The following is a 15,568-nucleotide window of genomic DNA, read 5'->3' on the forward strand; positions in this document are numbered from 1 at the left end:
TTGTGCCGGCGTCAACATTTAACTGCCGTTTTGAAGAATCCCACGCATAGTCTTTGTTTTGGTCTTGGGGAGTTTCTCACTAGCGTTGTAGCCATGTAAAATGGCTGACTCCCGATTAGAATGGCCAAACCCGATCTAAAATGGCGAACGGAAGAGGCTGCTGGGAAAATCAGCCGACAGGACTCAAACGGACAGCTGCAGGTAAAACCGTGTATTCGCCTCTGGAAAAAGCCAGACCAAACCGATACCTGCAGCCATCAACATCACAACACACAAGCCATCTGCATACTAAGCAGCCATCCCCGGGAACAATTGCTACAAATTAGCAACATAAAGCCGACCCAGATCTTTGGGCGCCAGCAGGAGCTGACACAAAGAGAGGTAAACGACCCCCCCCCCCCCCCGATCAAGGAATCGCTCCAGTATTGGAGCATATCGAACCAAGTGATTGGGACCAAGTCCAATCACTTGGAACCAGGTACAAGGTCCGCCCCGAGAGGCGGGAAGCCCCTGGGGACTATAAGAATAGGGGCCAAGTTCAACTCGACCCTTCTTCTCCTCTCCGCACCCTTCGAGACCCTTCTGCAAGAGAACGTAAGTTTTACTCCAACGATCGCTACCAGATAGACACTCCTGACTATCGACCGGTACCAGCTTTTGAATCCTGCAGGCTCAGAACCCATTCGAAAGGCCATTCATTTCCCTGACCTGGTGGGCCATTTCCAAAGTTAAGTATTGGTCTGTTAATTGTAGGAAGTAGCTTCGAGGTAGAATTAATGTATAAGTATTGATTGCTGTATATAATAAATGAGCATTGATGTAACTCTTACTAAGCGGTGTGTTGGATTATTGATCATTACTCGGACTTGAACCACGTGGCGGTATCAGAAAGATACCTGGCGACTCAAGAGCAAAGGTGACAGAATAAGAGCAATTAAACTGGCTAAAACGAGCAACATTTTGGCGACATCCTGACGGGACCCGATCTAGAAGTGGAAAACCACTCCGGGAGAACCCAAGAAATTTTGAATTAGAATCCAATTGGAAACAGAAAGCCACAAGTGTTCAAGCAGTTCTGATTAATAGTCATAATTCGGAAGTGTGTGTATGCATGCGTAACTAACAGGGCTATAAGGTAAAACTGATAGATTTTTGTTGCGTCAAAACTGTCGGAAGTCTGTATTTTCGGAAATTAGCGAAAGCCGTACCCGCATCTACGACACCGCCTTAGCCCCCTGTTCCAAATTTAAACGAAGCAAGCAGATAGGAAAGATGGCCATGCAGGCAATGCAGCGCCTCATGAACCCTGAGGAATTTGCGGTCGCAGCGACCAGCAGCAGTAGAGTGGGACAGTGTCCCATTTGGGAAGAGGAAATCCGGAAATATCTCCAGGGCAAAGGATGGCCCCTGTGGAATGATTTCTGCGATAATGACAAATCAGGTCCCGGAAGTATAGGGCATACTTGGTGGGAGAACCTGAGTGAGATACATAAAAAGAGCTTGGGAAAAGCTCGCAAGCCGATGGCAATCGTGTCCTGTTTGGCACAATTGCAAGGCACAGAGGAGGTCGTCAAGACGCTCTGCAAAGAAGTAGAGGGCATACATCGGATAAGTAAAGTCGATGTAAGCGAGGTTGAGAAAGAGAATTTAGAGTTAAGGAGGAAATTGGCAGCAAAGGATGAAGAGGTGGCTGACGCCAAACGGGGTCACCAGTCTTGTCTGACGCATTTAAGCAGTTTCCAATCACAGTATGAAAAGGCCTATCAGCACACGCAACATGCAGTCCTGGTAAGGAAAGAGACAGAAAAGCAGATGGAGATGCTACAGAAAGAATGCAGTGATCTCAAGGCAGCCTTGAGAGCACTCCACGCTTCCACCACAGAACAAAGACAGCACCATAGATCATGCAAAGTGCCGGAAGCCGATTGCAGACCGGCAATCACTGCTTTCTGTCCAGAAAGGTTTTCAGGAAACCTTTGGGGAAAAATTAGACCAGGAAGAAGGCCTTGATTGGGAAGAGTTACAAGAAACAGCGCAGAAATATGTTCAGGGAACATGTGCACAGGGAAAGCCCCAAAGGAGAAAAGCACCCCAACCCCCCACACAGCAGGTAGTTCAGGCTCCAATGAACCCTGTAACCACCCACCGCACAGCCACATCGGACGATGCGGAATACCTATATTCCACCCCCTTAACAGTGACCCAATTACGGGACGCGTGTGCAAAGATCACACCGTTCCTCCCCGCCGCAGACCCCCACCATTTCTTTGCCACAGTTAGACATCAGGCGAACATGTACGGCCTGGATGAGAGAGAGCATGTAAAGCTCATGGTTCTAAGTTTAGATCCATCGGTAGCAGCCGCCCTTCCCGACCCACAGAACGTAGGAGGAGGCACCCTTGCAGAAATGCATACCGCGATCCTGGATGCGATCGGGTATAACCGGGGTGACCCCGTAGATGGCCTCAATAAATGTAGGCAGAAGAAATCTGAGCACCCCACAGCGTTCGCTGGACGCCTGTGGATTCATTTCGCAGCAGTCTTCAGAGACGTAGACCGTGCCCATTTGTCCCCAGACAACATGGCCAAATGGACCCGCACCCTTATCTCCCATGCCACAGATGCAGGCCAGAATGCCTGTACTAGTTATGATCCCTCAGAGGAGGCCCATAACGAGAAGTGGGTAGTTAAAAGATTGTCCCGCGTTTGGGAGCAATCTGTTCAGAGTAAACCCACAGCTAAAAACACCGAAGAAAAGCAAGCCCCCGCAGACATGCAGGCAGTAAAAGCAACACATCACAACCCCGCCTGGGTAAATGAGGGAAAGAACAGCCCCCCACCCAAGTCACTAGTGTGTTACAACTGTGGACAGTTGGGACATTTCACGAAAGAGTGCAATGCCCCTAAAAGGCCACAGAGAGCCAACAGACAGGCACTCTGATTAAGAGAAAGACAGAGCCCATCCACAGCGTTAGCGCCCGTTCGGATCAGACGGACTTGACCGGAACGGACTGACGGTGTACGGGCTCCCCCAGTTGGGTCTGCGACGCCCTTTGGGATAGGTCAGGACGACCCGTAGTCGCAGGGAAAATTCGGGGACAGCCTATCGAATTTCTCTGGGACACAGGAGGGTCCCGCACCACCATAAATTCCTCCACCCTATTTCAAAAGGACACGTGACCCACTACAGCCACCATCACCCTCAGCGGCTTTACAGGCCACTCACAGCAGGGACACATCACAGCCCCTGTACCCATTCAAATAGGAACCATCACCACCAAACACCCCGTAGTTTTAGTTGACCTGCCCCACACAGCAGAACACATCCTGGGAATTGATTTTATGAATTCCCACCACCTTTCATTCGATCCAGTCAACCAGTGTGTCTGAAAGATGGCAAAATCCACTAGAGCCCAACAATGCTCAACATAGGGGAATACATGAACAAAATTAGTGCCGTAGGCGAATTTTGGTTCAACCCGACCACGCTTAGTACGGACAGGCAGGTTAGGGCAGTTCTGCAAAAGAACAGGGCAGCATTCGCGACCCACAACCACGACTGTGGATGGATGACTGGCTCCGTACAAGTAACAGGACCTGACCCTAGACCCCAGAAACAGTACGGATTTCCCCTAGAGGCAGAGGGAGAAATCCTAAAAGATATAGAGAGCTTATTAGAGCAGGGTGTACTTCGATCAGTAGCCTCCACTAATAATGCCCCGATTTGGCCAGTGAGAAAGCCCGATGGATCATGGCGACTGACCATTGATTATCGGGAACTCAATAAAGTCACCCCCGCAGCAGCCCCCACCGTAGCAACAAGTCCCGAGACCATGCTCCAGCAGGGACTCAATTCCAGCTACTTCACGGTTTTGGACATCAGTAATGGATTCTGGTCCATTCCATTGGCAAAGGCGTGCCAGTACAAATTTGCCTTCACTTTTAAAGCACAGCAGTACACGTGGACATGCCTGCCACAAGGCTTCCACAACTCCCCCTCCATTTTCCACCGACAGCTGGCAAATGGACTAGCAAAATTCTCTCGCCCCGAATGTCTAGTACAGTATGTAAACGACCTACTACTGCAGACAGACACCAAGGAAGAGCACATTGAGCTTCTGTCCGAACTCCTGGAATTCTTACATTCAATTGGTTGTAAAGTCAACCCCAAAAAGGCCCAGATTTTTGAAGAAAAAGTGGTATATTTGGGAACAATTATCACGCACGGTAAACGCGAGATCGAGCATAAAAGAATTGACTCTATCGCTAAATTGCCCCTTCCCCAGAACGTTTCAGCCCTCCGGTCATTTTTAGGACTGGTTGGCTACTGCCGAAACCACATTGGCGGTTTTGCCAGCAAGGCAGCACCCCTCTCAGACCTCATAAAGAAAGGAGCCCCCTGGGAATGGCTTCCGCAGCATACGGATGCTGTGGACTCTTTGAAAAGAGCACTCATAGCAGCCCCCGCACTACAAGTTCCAGACCCACTTTCCCCCAATGTGATAGAGGTAACAAGCACAGACCGCACCCTTTCAGCCGTGCTCCTTCAGGAACGGCACGAACAGTTAAGACCCGTAGCTTACGCATCCCGACTTTTAGATACTGTGGAGCAGGGATTTTCAGCCTGTGAGAGGCACCTGCTCGCAGTTTTCTGGGCAGTCCAGTACTTTTCATGTATTACTGGACTGAACCCCATCACAATTCTGACCGAACACACCCCCACCCAACTTTTACTGGACGGACAACTCAAGGACGGTACAGTAAGCCAAATAAGAGCAGCCAGATGGACCCTTCTCTTGCAGGGACGGGACATCACTGTGAAAAGGACAAAGACACACAGCTACTTAGTGGACAATTTGCAATACCCCAGAACCCCCCATGAATGTGAGATCATTTCTCCACACCACAATATAGGCCCTTTTATAGCTAAAACACCCCCCCCAGAAAGATAGGAAATTCAACTCTGAGCCCCCCCCGCACACGGACACGTGTGAACCCATTAAGATTTATGTGGATGGATCTTCCACAGTCTTGGATGGGAAGCGCATAACCGGTTGCGGGATCTATGTCGAGGACGCGTCCTCGAGGAAATAGCGTTGAAACTACCCGGACACTTAGGCGCGCAGGCAGCAGAGCTTGTGGCCATCGCATACATAGTAGATCACCCAGATTCCTTCCCCAGCCCAGCAGACATATACTCGGACAGCCTCTATGTCTGTAACAGCCTTACGGAATTTCTGCCCCTGTGGGAAGCAAGAGGATTTGTTTCCGCAGATGGGACACCCCTCCCCTCAGCCCCATTACTCCGCCATATTTTAGAGAAAGCCCAGAACAGGACTTTTGGAATCATAAAAGTCCGCAGCCCCCATCGTTCCTCCCCCCACCCCCCCTGGAAATGCAAAAGCCGACGCACTGGCTAAAGCAGGTTCCAGACATGGGTATTTTTGGAAACCCCCCCCCCGAAAGCGCGCCAGTGAGTGCAGTTCAGGTCACACAGACTGAATTGAGGATCTAGTAGAGGCCCAGAAGCAGGACAGCAATCTCGCGGAGATTGTGAAAGGAAAGTTTCCAGCCTCCTACGAGAGGTTCAGAAATACACTGACCACACATGATGGTGTGGTGTTAAAGGACACCCTTTATGTAGTTCCTGAACAGGACAGGAACCAATTGATTTGTTTGTCCCATGACGGTCATGGACATCAGGGAATCAATCCCACTACAGCCCATCTCAAACAGCTTTGTTGGTGGCCAAATCTAAAGGAAGATGTAAGCCATTACATAGAAAATTGCCTTATCTGTGCGCAGAATAACCCTGACAGATACGCCAAAAAGGCCAAACTCAGCCACACCCGACCCGTTAACAGCCCCTGGACTAACTTCCAGATTGATTTTATAGGTCCATTGCCCCCTTGCAGGAATGGCTATAAATATGTACTTGTGGTCATAGACACATTTACAAAATGGGTGGAAGCATTTCCAGCCCGCACAAACACTGCAAAAACCACAGCCAAGATTCTAACCCACCACATCTTTACAAGATGGGGACTCCCCCGCAGTATTGAATCGGACCAAGGTTCTCATTTTACGGGACGTATCATGCAGAACGTCCTCACGATATTTGGCATCACCCAAAAATTCCACATTGCATACCACCCACAATCGAGTGGTATCGTGGAGCGCATGAATCGGACCCTAAAAACCACCCTCCGGAAAATGGTCCAGCAGAACATCACCACTTGGGACTCAGTTCTCCCTTTTGCGCTGATGTTTTTGCGTAACACTGTTTCCACCTCCACAGGTTACACCCCACACACTCTCATGACCGGACGCCCCATGAAAGGCACAGAATACTTGTTAGGTTTAGACCTGACCAGCCCCGAAGTAACGGCCCTCACACACGAGAAAGCCATGGAGCAATTGGTTGCAAATGTAAAAACGGTCCAGTTAGCAGCCGCAATAAAACTGGGCACCAAAAAGAAACAGAGCAAGGCTTGTTTCGATAAGACAGTGCATGCAACGGAGTACAATATCGGACAGCAAGTGATGCTGTCTGTATATAACCCCAGCACATTCCTGTCACCAAAATATTCGGGTCCGTATTCCATTGCGGACAAAGTAAGCCCATCCGTTTACAAAATAAAGTACCCCAATGGTAAGACTGCGTGGTTTCATATAGACCAGTTAAAGGCTTATGGAACACAGTCGAACCACACACACCACGTCATGCTTGACGCAGCAGACCACACCCCGCCCACAGCCAACGTAACCCGACCAATCCCCACCACGTCCAGCCCAGCCACGGACTCGACCTCGACTCCACCCCCGAAATATACACTCCGCCCCGGAACACCCACAGACTGCAGCAGCAGAGACAGCGACTGTGACTCGGACGATAGCCTCTGTGACTCGCCTCCCTACTATCCCCATGCAACAGGACCCACACCCAGCGATTCCGCCTACGATCCAAGTGATCCCTTCCTGATCACTTTTCTAAATAAACCCCACCACCGAACCACACGGAAAACCCCGATTTTGTCCCCACACAACTCGACACAAATTATTGGCACCGCGCCAAGTCCTACAGACTCGTCCGCAACGACGAGAGCGACCCCAACTCACACCATGCAGCCCTTTCAGCCCTAATCCACTCCAGAGTTTGGCACCCGGGAGAAGGTGACGACCTCGGGCCTGACTCCCAAACCGCCAACCCCTTTGCGACCCTGTTCACAACCGAGAACTGAGGTGTCCACATGATGTTTTAAAGGAAACGCTTGGGAAAAGTGTTGTCCTTCCTGATGGAACCTGCAGAATGTTTTATGTTGTTAGTAGGTTTGTTTAATGTTGTTTGTCCGACAGGAGAATTTTTTTCCAGCCGCTTGTTCAGCGGAACTAACTTATCTGCAGATATCTGGTCAACAGACCACACCCTTGTTCAGTGGAACGAGCTTTTCAGCTGATACTTGTTTGGGTATCAGACGCCCGATCGTAACTGCCCTTCTGGTTCGAAGGGTAGAACCACTATGGCAGCCCCACCACGATGACTACATGTTTGCCCGTTCTTGTCGGTTGCTCAGGTAGTGGAGAAACGGCGTGAGACCCGCCCTGCCTGGGGACCCCCCCGCTGGTCAATCATGCTCGGGTAGGGGAGATACGGCATTGGTAGCCGTCCTACCCGGGGACTCCATCCAAACCTTACCCGTCGCGGCCCATACGCGCCTCATTTGACATTTTTCATTTCAAAAAGTTTTTGTTTGTTTAGGTAACCTTTAGGTTGCTGCTATTTACATCCTGGAACATTTAGATGATAAATCAGCACTGGTTCATGATTGGGAAGTGTGCCGTGTCCTAAAATTTGTTTTTGAAAAAAAAAATGATGGAGTCACACATAGTGACCAAATATAAGAGAATAATTGGCACTGAAGGACAGACACACTAGCATACCGGATATTAAACAAAGATAGTTACAGATACTATGCTTGTTTCTACAGAACTCCAGGAGCTCCAGGACCGGAGAAAATAAAGAGAACACAAAGAAAGAAAAGGAAAGAGGACAGCCATGAGGACTTCCTTCATCGTGATCAACATTTTATTTTTGGACATTTGGTTGCGCGTGAACGTGAACCCCATGACTTCAAACCTCCCAGCCGTTAATGTTTCACTGCCCCGCAGTACCCAGAGCCCAGTCACCAGCGACACTGCATCATCCTGGTCTGCCAGGTTCATAACCTGGTACTCCCTGTCCTACGTGATCGAAGCACTGTTAGCGTTGGCGATACTCTGCTGTGTAGTGCAGACTATGCGCTACGTAAATGGAGAAGGAGAGCCTACCGCGCTCGAACCCCGGTATATCGGATCAGATCCCCTATATTCGGTTACGACCAGACCCCCGACCCCCGCGATCTATAACAAAATAATAAAGTGCATTCACTTGCGTTTATTACTGTAAATAAAGAGATGTACAAAACTTTTCATGAGAAACATTGTATGATCCTGAGCTTGACTGCCAAGCCAGGAAAGATTATGGAATGATGTGATCTTGTTGTATGCTTGAGGAAGGTAGGATAATTAAATGTTTAGCGAGTGTAGTGTACTAAGGATAAGTTAGAGGTTCCAAGTTTGTTATTTTGTAAATGCATGTCCCTGTCTGACATAGCGCCCTTAGAATTGTTAGTTAAAATGTTTTGTGCATAGCAATGGTCAGTGCAGAGGCCATGTAGGAGGTGCCCCCCCCCCCCCCCCGCCCCCCCGGTCAGGGAATGGAAAGTAACAAATTGATGTGATCCTTCACGCTTCGCATTAGGATCACCAGGAGGGGTGTAGCCATGTAAAATGGCTGACTCCCAATTAGAATGGCCAAAACCCGATCTAAAATGGCGAACGGAAGAGGCTGATGGGAAAATCAGCCAACAGGACTCAAACAGACAGCTGCAGGTAAAACCGTGTATTCGCCTCTGGAAAAAGCCAGACCAAACCGGTACCTGCAGCCATCAACATCACAACACACCAGCCATCTGCATACTAAGCAGCCATCCCCGGGAACAATTGCTACATATTAGCAACACAAAGCCGACCCAGACCTTTCGGCGTCAGCAGGGGCTGACACAAAGAAAGGTAAACAACCATCCCCCGATCAAGGAATTGCTCCAGTATTGGAGCATATCGAACCAAGTGATTGGGACCAAGTCCAATCACTTGGAACCAGGTACAAGGTCCTCCCAGAGAGGCGGGAAGCCCCTGGGGACTATAAGAATAGGGGCCAAGTTCAACTCGACCCTTCTTCTCCTCTCCGCACCCTTCGAGACCCTTCTGCAAGAGAACGTAAGTTTTACTCCAACGATCGCTACCAGATAGACACTCCTGACTATCGACCGGTACCAGCTTTTGAATCCCGCAGGCTCAGAACCCATTCGAAAGGCCATTCGTTTCCCTGACCTGGGTGGGCCATTTCCAAAGTTAAGTATTGGTCTGTTAGTTGTAGGAACTAGCTTAGAGGTAGAATTAATGTATAAGTATTGATTGCTGTATATAGTAAATGAGCATTGATGTAACTCTTACTAAGCGGTGTGTTGGATTATTAATCATTACTCGGACTTGAACCACGTGGCGGTATCAAAAAGATACCTGGCGACTCAAGAGCAAAAGGGGACAGAATAAGAGCAATTAAACTAAGGTTAAAAAGAGCAACAGCGTAGCCCTCACCCGGAGCAGGATTTACCGACCAATATGCCCGGTCGTTTTTCGACAGTGGTGGCTGACACAACAGTGGGATTTTCTGGTCCCACCGTTGTCAACGGGATTTCCCGTTCACTGCGCCCCTCGTCGCCAGGAAATACGTGCTCCATTGGTGGGACCAGAATATCCCACCAGCGTGTACAGCCGGTAAATTCTGCCCTTGAATATATATTCATCACTGGGAGCTGAACACGCCGGACAGACTGACTTCTCAGAGATCTGGCCGTCATTTTGAAAGGGTGCCCCAATCTCTAAATGGGTTTGAGGGTCCTCTCCACCCCCCACACAATGGCAATGCCACCCCTGCACACATGGACATTACCCCACATCTCCCCAGTGAGGGCCTCCCTTTTCGGGCCTCCCCACACCCCCTTTCGGGTGCACCCTTTCATGAGCCCCACTCTTCAACCCCCCCCCCCCCCCAAACATTTTGGAGGCCCCTTCATACCCGCCCTTCATACTTTCTCATCCCCCCCCCCTTTCATAGGCATGGCCCCCCTCAGGCCCTGACCCTTGGCATTACCACCCTGGCACCCAGGCACCCTGGCACTGCCACTGGGGAAACCCTGATGAGTGCCGTTTTGTGTGGACCAGTACTAATGGGTGCCTGGCTGGGTCTCCTCGGCGGGTCTGATAGATCCCGGGAGCCGGTTGTCATAATATACACCAGTATATTATGGTGCAAACACACACACACTGATGGACACACAGCAAGACCAATCAGCACACACAACACCGCAGCCAATCACCAGTGAGAGCACACGCACTATAAAGACCGGGGACAGGAGAGTTCCCGCTCATTCTAGTAGCAGCCAGCTCGGAGCACAGAGCTCACAGCCTGCAACACAGACATTCACCATGTGCTGAGTGCATCACCTGGTTAGGACGAGGCAAGGGTCAACAGTTAAAGCTGGTATTGCATTTACCCACAGTTCAAGTATGTCAATATAGTTAACCTTATAATAAAATAGGTTGCACCACTTCAAGTGTTGGTGACCTGTCTAGTGATCCAGAACACCCAACACATCATGATACCAGGAGTGAACTGGTTCAGTCCAGATAGCCATACCTCAACGTACAGTGACAACCAGCAACGATACCCAGGCAAGATGTTCGAGATCCGGGTTCCGCAGCAGCTCCAGTGCCACGGCGACCTCCGCGAAAACTGGCGGGCATTCCGGCAAAAGTTTGAAATCTTCCTGCTGGCAGCTGAACTAGAAGACCTGGCCGATCCTGAATAAACAGAGATTCTCCTCACCATCGGTGGTGCCAGAGCAGACAAAATCTTTAAAAAATTCAAGTTCTCCAAGGGGCAAAACAGGAGCGACTTCCAGGTTGTCCTGGACAAATTCGGCAAATACTGTGAGGAAAACACACTCCAACCAGCAAGGAAAGGTAAGAGAAGCGCCAGTACTCACCTCGAGGCCGAAATCCCGGAGCAGAGAATGATTTTGGTCAGCGGCCATCTTTCTAAAGGGACTGCACTTGCACAGTTGCGCGACGCCGCGCATGCGCAATCACAAACGGCCATCAGTAATCTGCGCATGTGCAAATGCCTCCTACGTGCTACGTCACGCGCGTAATGGTGTCAAAGTCTCCGGACCACGCCCATTTAAAGGGGAAACATCCCAAATCAAAGAAAAAATCTTTTAAAGCTGTAAACCAACCTTCCTTCACCTGGAATGACAGCACAATGCCTCAAATTGAACCAGGAAATGAAATAAACCTTCGAAGAACCTTGCAACAAGCAGTTACCTACCCCCAAACCGAGTCCGATTCCGACTTCCCGCAGACCAGTGACACCGAAGACCCGAGGGAGCCTTTTCGAGCCATTGTTATAACCGAGAACAGGCTGTCCCCGAATCAAAACCATCAGCCGCTGTCGGTGCACAGCATTGATCCAGACGACGAGTGGTGTGCCACCCTGACGGTCAACCGATACCAGATACGATTCCGTCTGGACACTGGTGCTTCCGCTAATCTCCTAGCGTGGTCAACCTTTCAGACCCTTGGGGTTAAACCAACCATTTTTCCATCGACCTGCCAACTAGTGGACTACAATGACAACGTCATTCCTGCTACCGGTTCATGCCTAATTCGAAGTGACGCACAACTCGCGAAAAGCTATCCTTCCCTTTGAGATCGTGGGCTCCTCGAAGGACTCTCTGCTAGGTGCACAGGCATGCAAACTCCTAAACCTCGTTCAACGAGTACACTCTCTCTCCAGAGGACATGTCTGCCTTCCAGGATGCGGACTTCAGGGCGCAACTCAATGCCATCATCGACTAGCACCACAACGTTTTTCAAGGCATGGGCACACTTCCATACACTTACAAAATCCTGCTCAAACAAGATGCCATGCCTGTGGTTCATGAACCTCGCAGAGTTCCAGCACCCCTCAAGGACTCCCTCAAGCAGCAGCTGGAGGGCCTCCAGGACCAAGGAGTGCTCTCCAGAGTGACGGAACCAACCGACTGGGTCAGTTCAATGGTGTGCGTAAAGAAGCCTTCCGGCGAGCTCAGTATCTGCATTGACCCAAAGGATCTGAATCGCAACATAATGAGGGAGCATTACCCTATCCCCAAGCACGAGGAGATCATGTGTGAGATGGCTCGGGCCAACATCTTCACCAAACTTGACGCCTCGAAAGGATTCTGGCAAATTCAACTAGACAGGTCCAGCAGAAAGCTGTTTACCTTTAATACCCGTTTGGCAGCTACTGCTACAACAGGATGCCGTTCGGGATTATATCGGCATCAGACGTATTCCACCGGATCATGGAGCAAATGATGGAGGGCATTGAGGGTGTGCACATCTATGTTGACGACATCATCATTTGGTCCACCACCCCGCAGGAACATATCAGTCGCCTCCAGCGCGTTTCAAACGAATACGGGACCAAGGCCTTCACCTCAACAGAGCCAAATGTTCCTTCGTCCAGACGGATCTCAAGTTCCTAGGGGACCACATCTCCCGTTTGGGGGTGCGGCCGGATGCGGACAAGGTGGCAGCCATCACGGCCATGCAGATGCCAGCGGATAAGAAGGCGGTCCTCCGGTTTTTGGGCATGGTCAACTTCCTGGGGAAGTTCATCCCCAACCTCGCCTCCCATACCACAGCTCTCCGGAACCTGGTCAGGAAGACGACAGACTTCCAATGGCTTCCCGCCCACTGGCGTGAATGGGAGGAGCTTAAGACCAAGCTTATCATGGCCCCGGTATTGGCATTTTTTTATCCCACGAAGGAAACAAAAATTTCAACGGATGCCAGCCAATCCGGCATTGGGGCGGTGCTCCTGCAACGTGATGAGGCCTCATCATGGGCCCCCATTGCATATGCGTCACGTGCCATAACCCCCACGGAACAGCGCTATGCGCAGATCGAAAAGGAGTGCCTGGGCCTGTTGACTGGGGTCGACAAATTTCATGAATTCGTGTACGGCCTCCCCCAATTCACTGTCGAGACCGACCATTGCCCGCTGGTCAACATTATACAAAAGGACCTGAATTATATGACCCCTCGCCTCCAGCGCATTCTGCTTAAACTCCGGCGATTCGATTTCCAGCTCCTATACTGCCCGGGCAAGGACCTGATCATAGCCGACGCTCTGTCCAGGGCAGTCAACACCCCGTGTGACCCAGAGGGATTCATCTGCCAGGTTGACGCCCATGTGGCCTTCACGGCCTCCAATCTGCCGGTCACGGATGAACGCCTTATCCACATTCGCCGCAAGAATGCGGCTGACCCCCTACTACAGCGTGTCATGCGCCACCTGACGGACGGGTGACTCAAGGGCCAATGCCCGCAGTTCTACAATATCAGAGATGATCTGGCAGTAGTCGATGGTGTCCTCCTGAAGCTGGACCGCATCGTGATCCCACACCGCATGCTCCAGCTCGTTTTGGAACAGCTACATGAAGGCCATCTTGGCGTGGAGAAGTGCCGACGGAGGGCCCGAGAGGCTGTGTACTGGCCCGGCATCAATGAGGACATCGCCAACACAGTGCTCAACTGCCCCACCTGTCAGCGGTTCCAGCCGGCCCAACCACGTGAGACCCTACAGCCCCATGAGTTGGTCGTGTCCCCTTGGTCTAAGGTAGGCGTTGACCTGTTCCATGCCCTCGGCAGGGACTATGTTCTGATTGTAAACTATTTTTCTAACTACCTGGAGGTCGTACGCTTGCACGACATCACATCATCGGCGGTCATCCGTGCCTGCAAGGAGACCTTTGCTCATCACGGCATCCCACTCACTGTGATGTCGGACAATGGCCCCTGCTTCGCGAGCCAGGAATGGTCCAACTTTGCCAGCAGGTACAACTTTGTGCATGTGACATCCAGTCCCCTGCACCCCCAATCCAATGGCAAAGCGGAAAAGGGCGTCCACATCATCAAACGGCTCCTCTGCAAGGCTGCCGATGCAGGATCCGACTTCTACCTCGCCTTGCTGGCCTATCGTTCGGCCCCACTCTCCACGGGCCTGTCGCCAGCCCAGCTGCTCATGGGTCGCACCTCAGGACCACGGTGCTGTCCATTCACGTCCCACACCTCGACCACGTTCAGATCCTTCAGCGGATGCAACAGTCTCGTGCACAACACAAGGCGGCTCATGACGCTCGGGCAGCTGATCTCCCTGCTCTGGCTCCAGATGACAACGTCCGCATCCATCTTCCGGAGGGTGGCTGGTCTGCAACTGCTGTGGTTCTTCGGCAGGTGGCTCCCCGCTCATTCCTGGTTCGTCTGCCAGATGGTTCCATTCGCCGCCGCAATCGGCGTGCCCTTCGTCTCGTTCCACGCTCGCTACGTGATCCTCCACCGGTGCCACGCCCTCCTGTTGTCCCCAACCTGGACTATGTGGAGATTCCGAATACTCTGCATCCTCCTCACTCTGCCGTGGCCCAGCCCGTTCCTCAGCCGGTGGCTCCTGACCCACCCTTGAGGCGGTCAACCAGAATTCGTCGCCCACCTCAGAGACTTGACTTATGAGTTTTACGATGTTGGACTCTTTGATCTGTTCTGTTATCCTGTTTCATTGTTCCAGTAGTTTGTATATAATGTTCATTTTGTTGTTGGTGTGACACCCTATTTCTCTGCACCAGGCACCTTCCCGTGTAAATATATTAGCCTCATGTACATAGTCATGTAAATAACATGCACACACATAGTCAGGTACATTCACTACACGATATTTATTGTCACGCAGGCACATATTCTTTATATAAAAGGGGGGATGTCATAATATACACCAGTATATCATGGTGCAGACACACACACACTGATGGACACACTGTGGGACCAATCAGCATACACAACACCGCAGCCAATCACCAGTGAGAGCACACGCACTATAAAGACCGGGGACAGGAGAGTTCCCGCTCATTCTAGTAGCAGCCAGCTCGGAGCACAGAGCTCACAGCCTGCAACACAGACATTCACCATGTGCTGAGTGGTTAGGACTAGGCAAGGGTCAACAGTTAAAGCTGGTATTGCATTTACCCACAGTTCAAGTATGTTAATATAGTTAATGTTATAATAAAATAGAGTTGCACCACTTCAAGTGTTGGTGATCTGTTTGTGATCCAGAACACCCAACACATCACCGGTTACATGCAGCATCGGCACAGTGAAGTGAGCACTTAAGCTCATGACGCTCTTGCGAGACCTTGTTAGATTTCATGAGTTGTCACGGCCACCGGGATCACGGAAGAGACTCTCCCGGCATTTACCGGCCACATCCCGTCTCGATTTCAGCGGGACCCAGTCTGTAAATCGCGCCTTTGTCCTTTTTTTTTGAAAGCACATCCTTGTAAATCTTCCGCACCACCGAATGAAATGA

Source organism: Scyliorhinus torazame, chromosome 7 (assembly GCF_047496885.1).
Source record: "Scyliorhinus torazame isolate Kashiwa2021f chromosome 7, sScyTor2.1, whole genome shotgun sequence".
Classification (NCBI taxonomy): Eukaryota; Metazoa; Chordata; class Chondrichthyes; order Carcharhiniformes; family Scyliorhinidae; genus Scyliorhinus; species Scyliorhinus torazame.